The sequence below is a fragment of the Mustelus asterias genome, unplaced genomic scaffold, assembly GCF_964213995.1.
Source record: "Mustelus asterias unplaced genomic scaffold, sMusAst1.hap1.1 HAP1_SCAFFOLD_42, whole genome shotgun sequence".
Lineage (NCBI taxonomy): Eukaryota > Metazoa > Chordata > Chondrichthyes > Carcharhiniformes > Triakidae > Mustelus > Mustelus asterias.
The window spans coordinates 177,718-194,327 of record NW_027590119.1 but is presented as its reverse complement, the minus strand read 5'-3'; the positions used below and the strand labels follow the sequence as shown (position 1 = coordinate 194,327).

The window sequence follows — 16,610 nt, the reverse complement described above, 5'->3', positions numbered from 1 at the left end:
GAACGGTCTCTCCCCAGTGTGAACTCCCTGGTGTGTTTGTAAATGGGATGACTGAGTGAATCCCTTCCCACACACACAGCAGGTGAATGGTCTCTCTCCAGTGTGACTGCGCCGATGAGTTTCCAGTGCAGATGGGAACCTGAATCCTTTCCCACAGTCCCCACATTTACACAATTTCTCCATGGTGCAGGTGTCCTTGCGACTCTCCAGGCTTGACAATCAGTTCAGTTACAACATAACATGGGTGCGGTCTCTCTGCTGCAATGTATTTTCAGGCTGTTTAACTGGTTAAAGTTCTTTCCACAGTCACTCAGGTGTGTGCACGTTTCAGTGTGTGTGCGTGTGTCTCGGTGCTTTTCCAGTCACACTGATGTTTAAAATCTCCTGAAGCAGACAGAGCAGAGAAACATTTCCATTCTAGATTCAAAGGTCGATGATATTCAGGTCCCAATGAACTGAGTGACTATGTTAGATTTTGATGTGAAGTTTGGTTTCATATTCGTCTTTAAATTTTCTGATATCCTGCAAAAGGAATTTACAAAAGTCATCAGTGTCAGTACAGGATAGAAATTCAGAACAGACAATTCTAATTTCTATGGAACATTCTTTTCTCTCTCATTCCTCAAAGCTGTAAATCTCCATCCCACACACTCTCCCTCCATTCTCACTCTGCTGTATCTAATATTCACCATCCCAGTTCTCCTGAAGGTGCTGATTGAGGCTGATTGACAGATCCATGCTCACTGCTTCCTGTCCTGGACACAGAGAGAGCTGGAAATTTCCATGCAGGCTGCCAGACAGATAAATGTCTACATTACTGGAGTAAAAATGTGTGGAATATACAGACCGAATTCACTTCATTCCCTTCAGTTGCTGCAAGTCCCCAATTTCCCCCAGAATGAGGAAAGAAATGGAAAGGGGGAAACATTGATTTCCCCCCAGATGTTGCCCAGAGGAGGAAGTTTCACTCTGAAGCTCATTGGACAACTTCTGCATTGTGACGTCACGATAGAGCCCTGCCTGAATCAGCCAATAGAAATCTCTCTGCTCCGGGTGACGTCTCCGGGTTCCATTGCGCAGGCCCGGCGCGCGGACCCAGGAGCCCCGCCCCCCACCCATTGTTCCCCTCCCCCTACACCTCTTCCAGCCACGGTTTCCAGACAACTGGCTGCCGGCTCCGGCCAGAGCGAGAAGCCGCTCGGTGATCGCACCCCGCCCCCCCCCCCCCCCATCGCCTCCGGCCTGGGACTGCAAATGTGCGGGGGAGAGGGGAAGCTGCACATGTGCGGGGGAGAACCCACCCTCTGATCTTCATGCTGAGGTGTTGACCAATGGGAAGAGTTGAAGGACTGGGAGGACTCTGGTCTTCCAGCCAATCAGAGCGCGGGCTTTGTGTGAATGATGATTGATTTTCAGACAGACTCAAACTTCCTCCCCTCTCCAACATCTGTGAGTAAAACACTTTCTTTTCTCCCCCTTTCCATTTCTTTTCTCATTCTGGGGGAAATTGGGGACTTGCAGCAACTGAAGGCAAAGGAAGTGAATCCAGGGAGGCTGCAGACTCTGGAAAGGTTGGCCCAGGTTTCTCTCTCTCTTCAACCAGAAAATGATCCATTTCTGCCCACTGTTTGCTGTGAGCCAATCTTCTATCCACGCCAATATGTTCCCCCCGCAGCATGAATTTTATTTGCTGCAATAACCTTTGATGTGGCACCTCATCAAATGTCTTCTGGAAATCTAAGTACAACGCATCCACCGGTTTCCCTTTATCCAATTCCCGATGAGGAATTATAGAAAATTGAACAACACATCAGCTATCTCATTCTGTCAAGACCCGAGAATGAAGCCCAGCAGGACCCGAGGACTCATCAGCCCACAGCTCCAACAGTTTGCTGAGGACCACTTCCCTGGGAATTGTCCTTTTTCAGAGTTCATCCCACACTTCTGTTTTCTGATTTCCAGCTGTTTCTGAGTTTTAACTGTATCCTCTATTGTGAACACCGAGGCAAAATACTTGTTCAATTCATCTCCCAGCTCCTTATTTTTCATCATCAATTCCTGGACTCACTTTCTATTAGACAGTTAAGAAATGAGGTGGAGCAAGTGACTGAAGTGTCAGTCAGGGAGCACTATTGGGAGCACCAATAGTTTCAAAATAGTTCTGGAAAAAAATAGGACAGGTCCACAGGTCAAGGGCCTAAACTGGAGCAGGGCCACTTTTGTGGGCATTAGGCAGGATCTAGCAGATGTCGATTACGTGAGTTTGTTTGAAGGGAAAGGAATGACTGGCAAATGGGAGGTTTTAAAAGTGTGATATCAAGAGTCCAGGGGCAGTATATTCCTGTTAAGATGCAGGGAAAGAATGGTAAATTTAGGGATCTCTGGCAGACAAGGGACATTGAGGCTCTGGTCAGGTAAAAGAAGGAAGCATACATTGGGTTTAGGCAATCGGGGACAAGTGAATCACTCTGACTAGAAAAAGTGTAAGAAAATACTGAAGAGGGAAATGAGAAGGACAAAAAGAGGGTATGATATGGATCTGGCAGGTAAGATTAAAGAAAATTCCAAGAGGTTCTATCACTATATTAAGAGTAAAAGGGTGGCCAGAGAGAGAATAGATCCCCTTAAAAATCAGTGTGGCCATCTGTGTGTGGAGCCACAGGAGATGGATAAGATTTGTAATGAATACTTCTCTGTGTTTACTGCGGAGAGCACCATGGGTGCTAAGGAAATAAGGGAAACAAGTGGTGATGTCTTGGGCACACGCATGTTACTTGGGAGGTGGTATCTGCAGCCTTATAAAAGCAAATTACTGCGGATGCTGGAATCTGAAACCAAGAGAGAAAATGCTGGAAAATCTCAGCAGGTCTGGCAGCATCTGTAAGGAGAGAAAAGAGCTGATGTTTCTTGTCTAGAGACCCTTTGTCAAAGCTCTGAAACATCAGTTCTTTTCTCTCCATACAGATGCTGCCAAACCTGCTGAGAATGGGGAGAGAGTGTGTGGGATGGAGATTTACAGCTTTTGGGGAATGAGAGAGGAAAGAATGTTTCACAGAAATTGTCTGTTTTGAATTTCTATCCTGTACTGACACTGATGACTTTTGGAAACTTATTTTCCAGGATATTGAAAGAGGAATCACAGGCTGAAATCTCAAACGTCACGTCTAGACGTGACAGAATCATATTCCTTGGGACCTCAATATCATCGGACTTTGAATCCAGAAGGAGAAATGATTGTCCAGTCTGTCGATTTGAAAAGATTTGAAATGTCAGTGTGAGTGAAAAAGCATCAACACTCTGCCACACTCGAGTGAGTGTGTTCCAATGCACTGACTAAAGAGCTTTAACCAGTTACACAGTCTGAGTAAATATCACACCATTCACAGCGGGGAGAGACTGTAATCTTGTTCTGTGTGTGGACGAAGCTTCAACTAATTGTCCACCCAAGAGAGAGGTAAGGACACCTGCACCATGGAGAAACCATGGAAATGTGCGGACTGTGGGAAGGGATACAGAGCCCCATCTCTGCTGGCAGCTCATCGGCGCAGCCACACTGGGGAGAGACTATTCACCTGCTCTCAGTGTGAGAAGGGATTCACTTCTTTATCCAGCTTGCAGACACACGAGCGAGTTCACAGTGGGGAGAGGCCATTCACCTGCTCTCAATGTGGGAAGGGATTCACGCAGTCATCCCACCTGCAGACACACCAGCGAGTTCACACTGGGGAGAGACCATTCACCTGCTCTCAGTATGGGAAGGGATTCACTCAGTTATCCAGCCTGCAGACACGCCAGCGAGTTCACACTGGGGAGAGGCCATTCACCTGCTCTCAGTGTGGGAAGGGATTCACTTGTTCATCTAACCTGCGGAGACACCAGCAAGTTCACACTGGGGAGAAACCATTCACCTGCTCTCAGTGTGGGAAGGGATTCACTCAGTTATCCGACCTGCAGAGACACCAGCGAGTTCACACTGGGGAGAGGCCGTTCACCTGCTCTCAGTGTGGGAAGGGATTCATTCAGTTATCCAGCCTGCAGACACACCAGCGAGTTCACACTGGGGAGAGGCCATTCACCTGCTCTCAGTGTGGGAAGGGTTTCAGAGTTTCATCCCAGCTGCTGAGACACCAACAAGTTCACGAGTGATTCCAGGGATTGGATTCTGCTGTTATTGTTTCTGCTCTCAATTACATCCAGGACTGCATTTTGTTCATTCTCACAGTTGGTCAATGGGAAGGGTCAGAGGGTTTCTTTGTGCTGGACTGGCCGGTCTCAGCCTCCAGTGGGCTGATGCTCTTTGAGTCTTTTTGCGAATACCTGGTTTCAAATGTCACAAGGATCACAGAGTGACAGGGTGTTAGGACGTTCAGAGATATTTAGTCAGAAGAAAACAGAGGTTGGCAGTGCAAAGGTACATTTCTGAATGGAGGGCTGTGACAAGTGACATTCCTCAGGGATCAGTGCTGGGACTTTTGCTGTTTGTGATATATATAAATGATTTGGAGGAAAATGTAACTGGTTTGATTGGTAAGTTTGTGGACGACACAAAGGTTGGTGGAATTGCGGATAGCGATGGGGACCGGCAGAGGATACAGCAGGATATAGATCAGTTGGAGACTTGGGCAGAGAGATGGCAGATGAAGTTTAATCCGGAAAAATGTGAGGTAATGCATTTTGGAAGGTCTAATACAAAGAACAATACAGCCCAGGAACAAGCCCTTCGGCCCTCCAAGCCTGCGCCACTCATGTGCCCAACTAGACCAACTAATACAGATGGGAAATATACAGTAAATCGCAGAACCCTTCGGAGTATTCATAGGCAGAAGGATCTGGGTGTACAGGTACACAGGTCATTGAAAGTGGCAATGCAGGTGGAGAAGATAATCAAGAAGGCATACGGCACGCTCGCCTTCATTGGGTGGGGCATTGAGTTTAAAAATTGGCAAGTCATGTTGCAGCTTTATAGAATCTTAGTTAGACCGCACTTGGAATCTAGTGTTCAATTCTGGTCACCACACTACCAGAAGGATGTGGAGGCTTTGGAGAGGGTACGGAAAATATTAATCAGGATGTTGCCTGGTGTGGAGGGCATTAGCTATGAGGAGAGGTTGGAGAAACTTGGTTTGTTCTCAGTGGAACGACGGAGATTGAGGGGGGCGACCTGATAGAAGTCTACAAGATTATGAGGGGCATGGACAGAGTGGATAATCAGAGGCTTTTTCCCAGGGTGGAAGAGTCAATTACGAGGGTCATAGGTTTAAGGTGCGAGGGGCGAGGTTTAAAGGAGATGTACAAGGCACGTTTTTTACACGGAGAGTGGTGAGTGCCTGGAACTCGTTGCCGGGGAAGGAAGTGGAAGCAGATACAATAGTGACTTTTAAGATGTGTCTTGACAAATATATGAATAGTATAGGAATAGAGGGATATGGTCCCCGGAAAGGGAGGGGGTTTTAGTTCAGACGGGCAGAATGGTTGCCACAGGCTTGGAGGGCCAAAGAGCTTGTTTCTGTGCTGTAATTTTCTTTGTTCTTCATTTTGTTTGGAACATCCCAAATGCCCATCCAATTTCCTTTTTAATTGTTTATTGTCTCCACTTCCTCCACCCTCATAGACAGCGAGTTTCAGGTCATTACCATTCGCTGCATCAGAATATTCTTCCTCACATCTCCCCCCCACTCCCACTCCATCCCACCTCCCACTCCCCCCCTTGCATCTCTGACCCAAAACAAGCAATCTTTGTGTCATCCGCAAACTTACTAATCAGACCAGCTACATATTCTTCCAAATCATTTATATATATCACAAACAGCAGAGATCCCAGTACAGAGCCCTGCGGAACACCACTAGTCACAGAGCTCCAATCAGAAAAAGACCCCTCCACTGCTACCCTCTGTCTTCTATGGCCAAGCCAGTTCTGTACCCATCTCGCTAGTTCCCGTGAGATTTAACCTTTTGCACCAGCCTGCCATGAGGGACCTTGTCAAATGCTTTACTAAAATCCACGTGGACGACATCCACGGCCCTTCCCTCGTCAGTCATTTTTGTCACCTCCTCAAAAAACTCAACCAAATTTGTGAGGCATGACCTCCCTCGCACAAAACGATGTTGTCTATCGCTAATGAGATTATTCAGTTCTAAATGTGTACAGATCCTATCTCTAAGAATCTTCTCCAACAATTTCCCTACCACGGACGTCAAGCTCACTGGCCTATAATTACCAGGGTTATCCTTGCTACCCTTCTTAAATAACGGGACCACATTTGCTATTCTCCAATCCTCTGGGACCTCACCTGTGTCCAATGAAGAAACAAAGATTTCTGTTAGAGGCCCAGCAATTTCATCTCTTGTCTCTCTCAGTAACTGGAAGTCCCTCCCTAACAGCACTGTGGGTGTACGTACACCTTAGGCATTGCAGCAGTTCAAGAAGGCACCCTTGGGGTTGGGTTGACCATGGCCATGGCAGCTATATACAGCCACATATTCTGTTATAATTGAAGGACTGCAGATTGAATGTGAGGCATTGTGGGACTGGACTATCTTGACCATATTCCTGTGACTGCCCGGAAATTCATGTGTCTATTTTAGTTTATAATGGAGGATTTCTGGGAATAAGTTAAATGCGGAAATATTAAGCATAGCCTGGAGGAATTTGGAATAACTGAGAGTTTTATCCCCAGATAAAAAACAAAGATTTTGCTGGTGTTTGGGTGTAACGTGTTTGGGATTTTAAATCACCAAAGACAAGATGTTGCCTCTAAAATCAGTCCTTGTAGGTTGGCTTAAAAAAGGTGAAGTTATAATGAAGGATCTTGGATCTTATTTTAATCAAGGAGTTGTGAGCTTGTAGTGCTCTGTCGCTTTAAGAAGCTATAGCTGCGAGAGAGAATGCTGAGGATTCATTGACTGAAATTTACGAGCTGTGAGAATCTGTGTGTTTTGTTTGTTTTATGTGGATGTTTGTAGATGTGTTTTATCATTGTTTTGGGCTACATTTGTTAAGTTTTATCTTTCTGGAGAATTAACCTTACCTTGAGTCTTTAATTAAAGGCATTTTTGGAAGTTTAAAAACAGGATCACAAGAACGCTTAAGTAATTAATTTTGGTTATTGTTGTTGTAAAGCACATGCTATGTTTCTCTGTTTGTGTGTGGATGATATTTGTGGGTTGAACGCTTCAAACTTTGAGGTTTTCTGTCTGTGATTTAAATCGAACAGATTTTTAAAAAAGGAAGTGTGATCAATAAAACTTTTTTTGCTCAGAAGTTATGAACTTGGAGCCATATTTACTGGCCAGAGACAGGATTCCAGGATATTTTACTAAAGATGTGGGAATTTTAATCCGGATACAATTCACCCATGTGAGAATGAGAGTTTTAATTTGTAATGGTTATTTAAAATTTGACACGTGTGAAATGATTCTGACCAATCCTGTGTTGGATTGATCTTGGGTTAAACTTCCTGTCAGGTCCAAAGATTTATTCCTAATGCAAGTAACACAAAGAAAAGGAAAATTCTGGAATTGGATACTGAAGAAAAGAGTTTAAAAAGAGCGAGTATTAAATAGAAATGTTCCCAGACCATGTGGTCATTAGATTAAAACAAAGGAAGAGTGCTGACGTCCATTTGAGAACTTTTAATCCGCCCCATTTCTAACTAAGAGAGTCTATGTACAAAGAAAGCCCAAGAAAGACCCCCCCAAGGGGGGTCTGGAAAGCATCATGATGAGGGCACCTGTCCATGAGATGATCACAAAGCCCCATAATGCCCAGATACTAATTTTATTGAACCTATAATGTATGTAATCTATCACCATTCTGATTGGATTGTGTCCAGCCGGGATGGGCTGAGTAACTGGATAAGAATTGATGATATTCTTTGTTGGGTGGAGTTGCACATGGTCAGCCCCTGTGGCTTCTCCCCGCTGGCCTAACTCAATAAGCTGTTTGTCGATTGAATCAGGCACAACACACTGGGTACATTACCACTTCATCCTTGGGAGTGGCCTGATAGGCCGTGGTCCAGACTAAATGTGGCCTTTGGGGAGCCTTTCATGAAGCACATGTGTTTGGTCGTTGTAAATGTGCATTCAAAATGGTTGGAAGCACAGATCATGAGTAATATTCCAGCTCCTGAGACAATAGAGAAGCTCTGTCAAATTTTCACAAGCCCTGGGTTACCAGATTGGCTTGTTTCAGATAACGACACTCTGTTAACAAGTGAGGTGTTTCAGGAATTCCTGTAAAGGAATGGTCTATGCCATGTGCGTACTGCACGGTAGCACAGTGGTTAGCACTGCTGCTTCACAGCTCCAGGGACCTGGGTTCGCTTCCTGGCTTGGGTCACTATCTGTGTGGAGTTTGCACATTCTCCTCATGTCTGCGTGGGTTTCCTCCGGGTGTTCCGGTTTCCTCCCACAGTCCAAAGATGTGCGGGTTAGGTTGATTGGCCATGCTAAAAATTGCCCTTAGTGTCCTGAGATGCGTAGGTTAGAGGGATTAGTTGGGTAAATATGTAGGGATATGGGAGTAGGCCCTGGGTGGGATTGTGGTCGGTGCAGACTCGATGGGCCGAATGGCCTCTTTCTGTACTGTAGGGTTTCTATTTCTATTTCATTGTTTCATCTGGCTACAAATGATCTTCATGATGTGGAGATGCCGGCGTTGGACTGGCGTAAACACAGTAAGAAGTTTAACAACATCAGGTTAAAGTCCAACAGGTTTATTTGTTCGCAAATGCATTTGTTAGCTCGTGGCATTTGCTAACAAATAAACCTGTTGGACTTTAACCTGGTGTTGTTAAACTTCTTCCTGTACAAATGGTCTCACAGAAAAAGCTGTTCAAACTCTGAAGGAGGGATTGAAGAGAATGGCAGGCGATACTTAAAGAACAAGCTCTCAAGATTTTTGTTCCAGTTTCGCATCACACCACAATCCACAACCGGACTCTCTCCTGTGGAATTTCTAGGTAGAAGTTTGCCGATGATACAAAGATAGGTGGAGGGGCAGGTAGTATTGAGGAGGTGGGGAGGCTGCAGAAAGATTTAGACAGTTTAGGAGAGTGGTCCAAGAAGTGGCTGATGAAATTCAACGTGGGCAAGTGCAAGGTCGTACACTTTGGAAAAAAGAATAGGCATGGACTATTTTCGAAACGGTGACAAAATTCATAATGCTAAAGTGCAAAGGGACTTGGGAGTCCTCGTCCAGGATTCTCTAAAGGTAAACTTGCAGGTTGAGTCCGTAATTAAGAAAGCAAATGTAATGTTGTCATTTATCTCAAGAGGCTTGGAATACAAAAGCAGGGATGTACTTCTGAGGCTTTATAAAGCACTGGTTAGGCCCCATTTGGAGTACTGTGAGCAATTTTGGGCCCCACACCTCAGGAAGGACATACTGGCACTGGAGCGGGTCCAGCGGAGATTCACACGGATGATCCCAGGAATGGGAGGCCTGACATACGATGAACGTCTGAGGATCATGGGATTATATTCATTGGAGTTTAGGAGGTTGAGGGGAGATCTGATAGAAACTTACAAGATAATGAACGGCTTAGATAGGATGGACGTAGGGAAGTTGTTTCCATTAACAGGGGAGACTAGGACGCGGGGGCACAGCCTTAGAATAAAAGGGAGTCACTTTAGAACAGAGATGAGGAGAAATTTCTTCAGCCAGAGAGTGGTGGGTCTGTGGAATTCATTGCCACAGAGGGCTGTGGAGGCCGAGACGTTGAGCGTCTTCAAGACAGAAATTGATAAATTCTTGATTTCTCGAGGAATTAAGGGCTATGGGGAGAGAGCGGGTAAATGGAGTTGAAATCAACCATGATTGAATGGTGGAGTGGACTCGATGGGCCGAATGGCCTTACTTCCGCTCCTATGTCTTATGGTCTCATCTGGATCTGCTTCACCCAGATCTCAGAGCAAAAGTGAGCAGGAAACAAGAGAAGCAGAAGGAGGGACACGACTATCGCGCCATAGAGAGGCAGTTCAAACCGGGTGATCAGGTTTACATCAGAAACTTTGGGAGTAACCAAAGGTGGTTACCGGGAATAATTTTAAACCAAAGTGGTCCAGTATCTTGGGTGGTGAGACTGTAAAACGGAAGAGTTGTTCGCAGACACCAAGATCATATTCGCTTGCGGTGTGACCCCGAGTCAGGAACAGTTTCAGAGTCAGCAACCATTACTGAGAACATGGCAGAGGGTCATGCTGCTGTGGATGTTCACCAGGAAGTGGTTCCAGCTTTGCCAGTTGACTCTGCTGTGGGAGTGGAAGAGGAATGTTCATGTACAGATTCTCAAACTACCTCTTCACCTCCCATTCCAGAAACACCATTACAAGATTTACCAGTGGTATTGTACAGGTCGCAATGCAAACACAAAGCTCCTGACAGACTTCCGGATTGTTAAAGACATTACTTTGTTGTATTTCTGTCCTGATGGGGGATTGAAATTTAAGGGGAGGAGAAGTGTTACAGAGTGTTCTTCTCAACCTTTCTCCCTTCTGAGCACGTGCGGGCTTTGGGCGGGGTTTCAGTCTGCAAGTCCAGGCTGGTTCCAATGCTCCTGTTCCCTTTTGTTTGCCAATGATTTTTAAACTTTGTTATTTATTTATATAAATAACATTCTGCTTTTAACAATACATTTGACTACCTCATTTGTGGACTGAAGTTCCCAAATTGTAAAGCAGGAGATTAGTTAAATGGACAGCCTGAATTGAGAGACAATTAAAGAATAAACGATTCATTAATACAGATGTTAGAAAGGCGAGAATGTAAATTTGAACACAAAAGGGTGGCCCGGTGGCACACTGGTTAGCTCTGCTGCCTCAGCGCCAGGGACCTGGGTTTGATTCCCGGCTTGGGTGACTCTGTGGACTTTGCACGTTGTTCCCGTGTCTGCCTGGTTTTCTTCCGGGTGCTCTGGTTTCCTCCCACAGTCCAAAAGATGTGCTGGTTAGGTGCATTGACCATGCTAAATTCTCCGTCAGTGTTACCCGAACAGATGCCAGAGTGCGGTGACTCGGGGATTTTCCCAGGAACTTCATTTATTCGTGTCACAAGTCGGCTTACGTTAACATTGCAATGAAGTTACTGTGAAAATCCCCGAGTCACCACACGAAGGTGCCTGTTCGGGTACACGGAGGGAGAATTTAGCATGGCCAATGCACCTAACCAGCATGTCTTTCGGGCTGTGGGAGGAAACCGGAGCACCCGGAGGGAACCCACGCAGACACGGGGAGAATGTGCATACTGTGATTCAAGTCGGGAGTCGAACCCAGGTCCCTGGCGCTGTGAGGCAGCAGTGCAAACCACTGTGCCCTACAGAGAGGTGTTGGGAGCTGTTGATTTTACAAGTTATCCATGTTTTCGGAGCCATCACTTCATGTCCTGGTCTGAGAAGGATAGAGAGAAGTCTGTTCATAAGATATAGGAGCAGAATTAGGCCATTCGGCCCATCGAGTCTGCTCCGTCATTCGATCAAGGCTGATATGCTCCTCATCCCCATGTTCTTGCCTTCTCCCCATAACCTTTCATAAGTTCAGATGTTCAATTGTTAAAGCTAAACTTTCTCCCTTTACTGTTAATCGATACTGTCCTTTTTTATCTTTGACTTGTTACATTTTTAATGGTTAATAAACTTACTGAATCACCGTTTAAAGTATTCTTTCTAGCCACATGGTTAAGTCACTGGAACCTGGTGTGATTTACAGTTATGGAGTTATTGTAAACAAGAGAACCCCATAAATCTTAGTTCAAATAAATCAAAGTTCTCACAAATGGAATGCTGTCCTTTATTCTGAGAGAAATTGAACAGAGAAGTAGATATTATGCTTCAGTTATACAGGGCGTTGCTGAAACTGCATCTTGAACACTGGGTGCAGTTTTGTCTCCAATTAAACAAAGGATCGTAGGATCCCTGCAGTACAGACAGAGGCCGTTCTGTCCACTGAGTCTGTACCAAACACCATCCCACCCAGGCCCTATTCCCATAACCCCACACATTTACACTGCTAACCCCCCTGACACAAGGGTCAAAATAGCATAGCCAATCAACCTAACCCGCACATCTTTGGACTGTGGGAGGAAATTGGAGCCCCCGCAGGAAACCCACACAGACACGGGGAGAATGTCCAAACTCCACACAGACAGTGAATCGGACGAGGGACCCAGGAATTGAACCTGGGTCCCGGGCGCTGTGAGGCAACAGTGCTAACCACTGTGCCACCGTGCTGCCCCATTTTATAAATACTATGGAAGCAGTTCAGAGGAGGTTTACTAGATTGACTCCCATCCAGTAGTGTGAAATGTTAACTCTGTTTCTCTCTCCACAGATGCTGCCAGAGCTGCTGCGTTTTTCCAGTTCTTTCTGTATTTATTTCAGATCTACCTGTAGTGGTAGGAAAAACACTATTTACTATCCAGGATAAATAAATGTCCTTCATCAGCTTTTGTGGATCATTTCAGTGGAAATGTGCTCTCCCAGGCTCAAAGAGCATCAGCCCACTGGAAGCAAAGTTGTGAGACCGGCCAGTCCAGCAGAAAGAAACCCTCCGACCCTCCCACTTCACCAACTGTCAGAATGAACATGGTTCAGTCCTGGATGTGATCAACAGCAGCAATAACAGCAGAATCCAACTCCTGTCATCACTTGTGAACTCGCTGGTGTGTCCGCAGGCTGGATGACTGAGTGAATCCCTTCCCACACACACAGCAGGTGAATGGTCTCTCCCCAGTGTGAACTCGCTGGTGCTCCCGCAGGCTGGATGACGTTCTAAATCTCTTTGTGCAGTGAGAGCAGCTGAACGGTCTCTCCTCAGTGTGAATGCGCTGGTGGATCATCAGATCCCCAGAACGTTTGAAACTACTTCCACAGTCAGAGCATTTAAAGGGTCTCTCCTGGGTGTGAGTGAGATTGTGACTCAGCAGGCTGGATGAATGAGTGAATGCCTTCCCACACACAGAGCAGGTGAACGGTCTCTCCCTGGTGTGAACTCGCTGGTGCTCCCGCAGATGAGATAACGTTCTAAATCTCTTTGTGCAGTGAGAGCAGCTGAACGGTCTCTCCCCAGTGTGAATGTGCTGGTGGATCACCACTTCCACAGTCAGAGCATTTAAAGGGTTTCTCATTGCTGTGAGTGACTTTGTGTTTTGACAGATTGGATAACTGCATAAATCCTTTCCCACACACCAAGCAGATGAATGGTCTCTCCAGTGTGAACGCGCTGGTGTCTCTGCAGATCGGGTAAATGAGCGAATCCGTTCCCACACTCAAAGCAGATGAACGCTCTTTCTCCAGTGTGAACCAGCCGATGTCGCTGCAGATGATATAACCGAGTGAATCCCTTCCCACACACAGAACAGGTGTGCGGCTTCTCTCCAGTGTGAATACGTCGATGGGTTTGCAGCTCAGAGGGGGTTTTACAACCCTTCCCACAGTCCCCACATTTCCACGGTTTCTCCATGGTGCAGGTATCCTTGTGTTGCTCCAGGTTTGACCATCAGTTGAAGTCTCACACAGAACAAGATTATAGTGCCCTGCTGTGATGGTGCAATATTGTTGACGGCTGTGTAACTGGGAAGCTCTTTCCACAGTCAATCCACGGGAAAATCTCAGTTGATTGTGTGTGTGTGTGTGTGTGTCAGTCCTGTTCCAGTCACACTGATGTTTAAAGACTGCTAAAGCAGGCAGAACAGAGAAACATTTCTCCTTCTGGGTTCAAAGGCCGATAGCATTCAGGTCCCGATGAATTGAGTGAGTTTGTCAGATGTTGACGTGATGTTTGATTCGAGATTTCTGTCTGTAAAATCCTCACCTTCTGATATCCTGTAAAAGGAGTTAACAAAATTCATCATTTCAATACAGGATAGAAATTCAGAACAGACAATTCTAGTTTCTATGGAACATTCTTTCCTCTCTGATTCCCCAAAAGCTGTAAATCTCCATCCCACACACTCTCCCTCCATTCTCCCTCTGCTGTATCTAATATTCACCCTCCCAATTCTCCTGAAGGTGCTGATTGAGGCTGATTGACAGATCCATGCTCACTGCTTCCTGTCCTGGACACACACAGCTGAAAATCTCAATGCAGGCTGCCAGACAGATAAATGTCCATATGACTGGACTAAAAATGTGTGGAATATACAGACTGGATTCACTTCCTTTCCCTTCAGTTGCTGCAAGTCCCCAATTTCCACCAGAATGAGAAAAGAAATGGAAAGGGGGAACATATTCTGTTAGTTTGTTCTTTATTGTCGATGTCAGGCTGGGGTTGTTTTCCTTGGAGCAAAGGAAGTTGAGGGAAGATTTGATAGAGGTGGACAAGATTCTGACAGGTTTAGATAAAGTGGACAAAGAAAAGCTGTTCCCATTAGCTGATGGGACAAGGACGAGGGGGGTCACAGATTTCTTGTTTTGGGTCAGAGATGCAAGGGGAGGAGTGGGGTTGGGAGGGGGTGGGGGGGGGGGGATAGATGTGAGGAAGAATATTCTGATGCAGCGAATGGTAATGACCTGAAACTCGCTGCCTATGAGGGTGGAGGAAGTGGAGACAATAAACAATTAAAAAAGGAAATTGGATGGGCATTTGGGATGTTCCAAACAGAACGAAGAACAAAGAGAATTACAGCACAGAAACAAGCCCTTTGGCCCTCCAAGCCTGTAGCAACCATGCTGCCCTTCTGAACTAAAACCCCGACCTTTCCGGGGACCATATCCCTCTATTCCTATGCTATTCATATATTTGTCAAGACACATCTTAAAAGTCACTATCGTATCTGCTTCCACTACCTTCCCCGGCAACGAGTTCCAGGCACCCACCACCCTCTGTGTAAAAAAACCTGCCTTGTACATCTCCTTTAAACCTTGCCCCTCGCACCTTAAACCTATGCCCCTCATAATTGACTTTTCCACCCTGGGAAAAAGCTTCTGATTATCCACTCTGTCCATGCCCCTCATAATCTTGTAGACTTCTATCAGGTCACCCCCCTTCAACCTCCGTCACTCCAGTGAGAACAAACCAAGTTTCTCCAACCTCTCCTCATAGCTAATGCCCTCCACACCAGGCAACATCCTGATAAATATTTTCCGTACCCTCTCCAAAGCCTCCACATCCTTCTGGTAGTGTGGTGACCGGAATTGAACACGAGATTCCAAGTGCGGCCTAACTAAGGTTCCATAAAGCTGCAACCTGACTTGCCAATTTTTAAACTCAATGCCCCGGCCGATGAAGGCAAGCATGCCGTATGCCTTCTTGATTATCTTCTCCATCTTCATTGCCACTTTCAATGGACCTGTGTACCTGTACACCCAGATCCCTCTGCCTATGAATACTCTTAAGGGTTCTGCCGATAACTGTATATTTCCCATCTGTATTAGACCTTCCAAAATGCATTACCTCACATTTGTCTGAATTAAACTCCATCTGCCATCTCTCCGCCCAAGTCTCCAACTGATCTATATCCTGCTGTATCCTCTGCCGGTCCCCATCGCTATCCACAATTCCACCAATCTTTGTGTCGTCCACAAACTTACCAATCAAACCAGTTACATTTTCCTCCAAATCATTTATATATATGTTACAAACAGCAAAAGTCCCAGCACTGATCCCTGAGGAATGTCACTTGTCACAGCCCTCCATTCAGAAATGTACCTTTGCAATGCCAACCTCTGTTTTCCTCTAAATATCTCTAAACTTCCTCACACCCTGTCACTCTGTGATCCTTGTCACATTTGAAACCAGGTATTCGCAAAAAGACTCAAAGAGCATCAGCCCACTGGAGGCTGAGACCGGCCAGTCCAGCACAAAGAAACCCTCTGACCCTTCCCATTGACCAACTGTGAGAATGAACAAAATGCAATCCTGGATGCAACTGAGAGCAGAAACAATAACAGCAGAATCCAACCCCTGGAATCACTTGTGAACTTGCTGGTGTCTTAGCAGCCGGGATGAAACGCTGAAACCCTTCCCACACTGAGAGCAGGTGTATGGCCTCTCTCCAGTGTGAACTCGCTGGTGTGACTGCAGGTGGGATGACTGAGTGAATCCCTTCCCACATTGAGAGCAGGTGAACGGTCTCTCCCCAGTGTGAACTCGTTGGTGAATCCGTAAGCTGGAGAACTGATTAAATCCCTTCTCACACCGAGAGCAGATGAACACCTTCTCCCCAGTGTGGCTGCGCCGATGAGCTTCCAGCAGACATGGGGCTCTGTATCCCTTCCCACAGTCCCCACATTTCCATGGTTTCGCCATGGTGCAGGTGTCCTTGCCTCTCTCTTGGGTGGACAATTAGTTGAAACTTCGTCCACACACAGAACAAGATTACAGTCTCTACCCGCTGTGAATGTTGTGATATTTATTCAGACTGTGTAACTGGTTAAAGCTCTTTAGTCAGTGCATTGGAACACTCTCACTCGAGTGTGGCAGTGTGTTGATGCTTTTTCACTCACACTGACATTTCAAATCTTTTCAAATTGACAGACTGGACAATCATTTCTCCTTCTGGATTCAAAGTCCGATGATATTGAAGTCCCAAGGAATATGACTCTGTCACGTCTAGACGTGACGTTTGAGATTTCGGCCTGTGATTCCTCTTTCAATATCCTGTAAAATGAGTT

The 16,610-nt window shown here is 45.9% G+C and overlaps 1 protein-coding gene and 1 pseudogene across 2 annotated transcripts in view; one reads left to right on the top strand and one right to left on the bottom strand.

Moving 5' to 3' along the window:
• LOC144482758 (uncharacterized) overlaps positions 1-16,610 on the top strand; it is a 143,781-nt gene that overhangs the window by 44,427 nt on the left and 82,744 nt on the right. The window lies entirely within an intron of this gene.
• The window catches only part of LOC144482693 (uncharacterized), a 62,629-nt pseudogene continuing 58,659 nt past the window's right edge, over positions 12,641-16,610 (bottom strand). Inside the window, exon 2 of the transcript XR_013495951.1 lies at positions 12,641-13,820. The product of XR_013495951.1 is annotated as an uncharacterized LOC144482693 (transcript). The remainder of the gene's footprint in view (positions 13,821-16,610) is intronic.